Source organism: Eucyclogobius newberryi, unplaced genomic scaffold (genome assembly GCF_026437365.1).
Source record: "Eucyclogobius newberryi isolate DKJ021-1_F unplaced genomic scaffold, fEucNew1.0.hap1 SCAF_6, whole genome shotgun sequence".
Taxonomy (NCBI): Eukaryota; Metazoa; Chordata; class Actinopteri; order Gobiiformes; family Gobiidae; genus Eucyclogobius; species Eucyclogobius newberryi.
Window position 1 is genome coordinate 25,719,967 of NW_027316278.1, and position 6,229 is coordinate 25,726,195.

Below are 6,229 nucleotides of genomic sequence, written 5' to 3' on the forward strand. Positions count from 1 at the left end.
ACCTTTTGAGAGAGACCGAGAGACTCTGTTTCTGCTTCAAGTTATTGCCTGGTTACTCTTTACTTGATCATTGTTTACAGGAAACCGCCGTAACAACACTCCTCATCTCTCTGAACGCTCCTCACCTCTCTGAACACTCCTCACCTCCTCTCTGAACACTCCTCACCTCTCTGAACACTCCTCATCTCCTCTCTGAACACTCCTCACCTCTCTGAACACTCCTCACCTCCTCTCTGAACGCTCCTCACCTCTCTGAACACTCCTCACCTCTCTGAACACTCCTCACCTCTCTGAACACTCCTCACCTCTCTGAACGCTCCTCACCTCTCTGAACGCTCCTCACCTCTCTGAACACTCCTCACCTCTCTGAACACTCCTCACTTCTCTGAACACTCCTCACCTCTCTGAACACTCCTCACCTCTCTGAACACTCCTCACCTCTCTGAACACTCCTCACCTCTCTGAACGCTCCTCACCTCTCTGAACTCTCCTCACCTCCTCTCTGAACACTCCTCACCTCTCTGAACGCTCCTCACCTCTCTGAACACTCCTCACCTCTCTGAACGCTCCTCACCTCCTCTCTGAACACTCCTCACCTCTCTGAACACTCCTCACCTCTCTGAACGCTCCTCACCTCTCTGAACACTCCTCACCTCTCTGAACGCTCCTCACCTCTCTGAACGCTCCTCACCTCTCTGAACGCTCCTCACCTCTCTGAACACTCCTCACCTCTCTGAACGCTCCTCACCTCTCTGAACACTCCTCACCTCTCTGAACGCTCCTCACCTCTCTGAACACTCCTCACCTCTCTGAACACTCCTTGCTGAATGCTCCTCACCTCTCTGAACGCTCCTCACCTCTCTGAACGCTCCTCACCTCTCTGAACACTCCTCACCTCTCTGAACACTCCTCACCTCTCTGAACACTCCTCACCTCTCTGAACACTCCTCACCTCTCTGAACACTCCTCACCTCCTCTCTGAACACTCCTCATCTCTCTGAACGCTCCTCACCTCTCTGAACACTCCTCACCTCTCTGAACACTCCTCACCTCTCTGAACGCTCCTCACCTCTCTGAACACTCCTCACCTCTCTGAACGCTCCTCACCTCTCTGAACGCTCCTCACCTCTCTGAACACTCCTCACCTCTCTGAACACTCCTCACCTCTCTGAACTCTCCTCACCTCTCTGAACGCTCCTCACCTCTCTGAACACTCCTTGCTGAACGCTCCTCACCTCTCTGAACACTCCTCACCTCTCTGAACACTCCTCACCTCTCTGAACTCTCCTCACCTCTCTGAACGCTCCTCACCTCTCTGAACACTCCTTGCTGAACGCTCCTCACCTCTCTGAACGCTCCTCACCTCTCTGAACACTCCTTGCTGAACGCTCCTCACCTCTCTGAACACTCCTTGCTGAACGCTCCTCACCTCTCTGAACACTCCTTGCTGAACGCTCCTCACCTCTCTGAACGCTCCTCACCTCGCTGAACGCTCCTCACCTCTCTGAACGCTCCTCACCTCTCTGAACGCTCCTCACCTCGCTGAACGCTCCTCACCTGCTTGAGCATTCCTCACATCGCTGAACACTCCTCGCCTCACTCTGGGTGGATAGGCAAGACAAGTTTAATTGTAGAGCACAAACTTACCGTTTTTGTAGTTTTCCCTCTCTGAGAAGGAGGACGGGGGCTGCTCTGGGGCATTTATCTAATTGTTTAATTCCTATGAACATTGGTTAATTTGCTTCTCTATTATTGACCAATACTGCATTGTTTGATTTTCTAGCTTTCTGCTGGTCAAATTAGCAACTTTGTTCAGCGCTGCGAGGCAACTGCGGTTGTGATTGGGCTTTACAAAAACAAATTGAACTCTCAGCTCGTCAACAGCTTTTTGTGTGCAACTTTTCTTAGTTTTGGGGACAATCACGGCTCGTCTGGTCAGGGAGGACAAGCAGCACACACAACACACTTAAACTGATTTATGTTATTGTGACATGAAGACGGGTCATGTGGATAGTATTGTCACAAATTTTCAGTTAGCCTAATGTTAAACCAATGGAAATGCTAAATGCTAAACTTAGCATTCCTATCATATTCTATAGTACAGTTCCATCGGGTTGTTCCACAGCTCTTTTGTTTACTCTTTATATGGTTTTGGCTGTTGCATATCTATGGACACTCGCCAAAAATGTAAAGTTTTGACGGTCAATTCCGAGCTTTATGAAATTACGAGACGGACATTTCATTTCATCTTATCTAATGCTTTTGGTTTTATTGATCAGCAGATGCATTGAGGGCTACGACTAAATAGTGCTTCGCCCACATCCAAACAAGACATTACTCTGACAGCGTGATGTCACTATTGGCAAGTGAAGCTGAAGGGAGAACGCCAGAGAGCAAAAAATCTTCCAACCACAAAAAGCTGAAATCTGTTCCCTGTGCATATTCGGCTGCACCTGCGCTGAACCTGCAGAAATTGCTTCTTAACATTGGTGCTACCGATCTGATTTAACCGTTCCCTACGATCCTCTGCGGTCACTCTTCTGCGTGGCCTACTTTCTCTCCTGTCACCTTTCCCTCTCTATCTCTCCCTCGCTTAAATGCATCATACTGACAAACATACAAATTAAAAATATAAATATATAAAATGTGAGCATTGGATAATACAACATGTGGCTGTTTATTCCAGTGGGAAAGTAGAAAGACACTAGAGTAACAGTCAAGGATGTTTTTATTTACTGCAGCTGCAAATACGTCTTGGCACATTGTTGTGTTTTCTGTTTTCTAGAGCGCGACAGTTACAGATGATGTTTTTGAACACATAACTCTCCGCCAAAAGTGAAAGCGACAGTATTCTTCACGTCGATAATGGCAAACCAGAAATGTTTTAACAAGTTGGGTTATATTCACGGATTTCATATTCCTGTTCATAGGTGTCGTACAAACTGATCAGGTGACATTTGCACTGACCCAAATCACTTGCCTGACCAGCCATTCCCAACATGTTTTGACAGACTACTTTCTGGGATCCAACCCAGTCACGCCAATTTCCAAAGGGAGTGATTGACAGGCGGATTAACCAATCAGACAAACGCATTGTCCGTTTGTGTCTAAACAAACATGGTGGATTACGAGGAAAGGATAAAAATAACACAAACTGAGAAACGTTGCCAACTTCTGCTGAGTCAACAAGCGACGCACTAAACTCTGTAAATCTCAGGTAAATAAAGTTATATATTTTGTTCTGAATGTTCCGAAAATATTTGAGAGACGTCTTCCACATTTGAGAGACACGTGACACAAATGAGCAGCGGTGGTTGGAGCGGTAAATGCTGGAGAGTTTTTTTGACGCCCTCCAATGGTCCGATTCCAGACCGAGACGCATTCGAACAGAATGTGGGCGGGGCAAATCACTACACACTGGCGACAACTAGTAAATGCAATTAAATTAAAACGATTTATTGTTTTATTACAAAAAAAATTGCATTGCGCTATATTCCTAATTCTTGCATGTGTAACTTAAAGGGAACTTGGTTAAACTAAAACACAAAATGACAAAGTGGAATGTGCTGGGCTCAACAGGTGCTGTTTGCTTGCTTTCCCAAAGGACATTAATTAACTTTCCCTCTAATCTAATGTTGCAGCTGATTTTAGTTCATGTATTATTTAGCCCTTTACATTTAGGGCCTATTCTTCTTAAAACGCCTGAGCCCCAATTAAAAGTGAAGCCGATCCTGAACCTCTGGAACACAAACAATTGGCTGGACTCTGTGAACCTGAGACTCTGTAGTTTTGTATTCTGATGCCTGGTTTACTCTAATTAGAAGTAGAAACAAGCTCTGCACAAAATCAGATTGTAAATTCCGCCTAGATTTTCTTTGTTAAATATATGAATGTGTAAAGCTGGTGTTTGAGCTCTTGACGGTTGTCAAGGTGGAATTCAGTTTGTATTTTAATTTCATAAATTTTTGGAGAACAAACTGACCCTGATTCTTCCCAGAAAGATTGATTTGACAGGAAATAAGATGGTTACAACGTTATTTTAAAGTAACAAATCAGGCAGCTTGAGAGTTCTCTTTAATAAGATGGTGAACAAAATGGAATAAATATAGTAAAACAAGCGTACGTGTCAGGGCGTTTAAACATGCAAAAAACAAATTCTTCTGCTGTTATTATCATACAAAAGCATTCTACCAATTAGTTCACAACAAAATATTCCCAGAATAGTTTTAATTTCCTGACTGGCGGCTGCATTTTTGGTTCAGTAAAACTAATTGTCCTGAAGTGGCTCTAGTTGCAGCCAAAACACCTGAATGTGCCAAACTAATGGAGTCTTTTCTCTAGCATTAAACCACAGGGAACAGTTTATTAAGAGCAATAGACAAAGACCATGTGATTTCTGGAATGACTCACTCACTCACACGGTTTTGACTATGATTTTGATTGATTTGTTGAAATTGATGAAGTTTGTCTACTGAATACACAAACAGCATTAATTTAAAAAAAGAATAGGAAAAAAGAATGTAGTATTTAATTTAAAAACAAAACTTTCTTCATTGACGAAACCTCTTTTGATCCATAAGGAGAATTACTTGGACACCTCAAATATTACAATTATAACACATTTTGGTAACACATTTTATTAACAACATTTTTAACAGCCTGAATAAAGCATGAACGAAGACTTAAAGAACAAATATTATGCATTATGCATATTACTGTGTACTTCTACTCAGGCATTTCGTGGTTTAAAACTTCAAATAATGTGTTTATAATGACGTGATGTGGGCTTTTAGTATCATAACAAAATTAGACAATAGGTTTTCTTAGTTTTCTCATGGTTACACGCTCAAAAAAGTCATATTCGCATAATATACATGCTTTAATTCTTAATAAGTAGTTACAAAACCTGAATCATTTCGTTTTATTCACTATGAGGGTTTGTTTCATGCATATTTAATTAAGGCTGGTTTAGTAAGTGGTACTCAAACAATTGGTATTTTCATGGATTTTTGTCAAGAAAAAGGGTTGAGACATTTATTTGCAGCAATTATATTTAAAAGAACATTGTATGAATAAAACTGTTTATTGCGACTGCAGATTATAAAATGTCTGTATTTTTAATCTGATGTTGCCTTGATTTTGGCAGGTCCTAACTATTCCTCGCACAGACGACGTGTTCCAAACCACACAAACCGGCAGAGACAGAGCAGCGGGTGCAGAAGACAGAGAACCGACCTTTGAGTGACAGACACGGGTCATGAGAAGTGACTGAGACGAAGAGGTTGAGGGTTCGATTCCCTGGACTTTGCCGCTGGTGTGTGGAGTCGCGCCGCTCCATCTGTGTCAGAGCTTTTACACCTCCTCACCACATCACCACCTCATCGCACCGACACGCCTTAGCGCCCGCACCAGCCAAAACAGCAACCAGTCGGCACGGCAACCAAACACAACAATACACGCAGATGTATGATAGCAATCCGTCGAACAAATAAACAATACAGGAGACGTTGGAGATTAGGGGTGTGGAATTACAATTATTTTGCTCATCAATCACAAAAACGGTGTAAAAATAAAGGTTTGTTGCAAAGTCAGTTGTTGAATCTTTAGTGTCTTATAAAGCTGACATATTACCAAAATCAATCAACCCTAATGAGCTTTAACCCTGTTACAACAACCTCACCATTAGGTTCTTCAAAGTTGTATTTTGTTTGATTCCTTCATGTTTCAGTCATCCTGTACTGTCCTGCAACTGAGGCTCAAGTGCAGAAAATACCTGTTTTCACTTACCCCCTATTCCCGCTGTAGTAATTAATAAGCATTTAATATTGTAATGCATGAATATACCTTTCATTGTTATTGCATACTGGACACACACACACACACACACACACAGACACACAGACACACACAGACACACACACAGACACACACACAGACAGACACAGACACACACACACACACACACAGACAGACACACAGACACACACACACACACAGACACAGACACAGACACACACACACACACAGACAGACACACAGACACACACACACACACACACACAGACACACACACACACAGACACAGACACAGACACACAGACACACACACACACAGACACACACACACATACACACAGACACACACACACACACAGACACACACACACACACACACAGACACACACACACACACACACACAGACACACACACAGACAGACACAGACACAC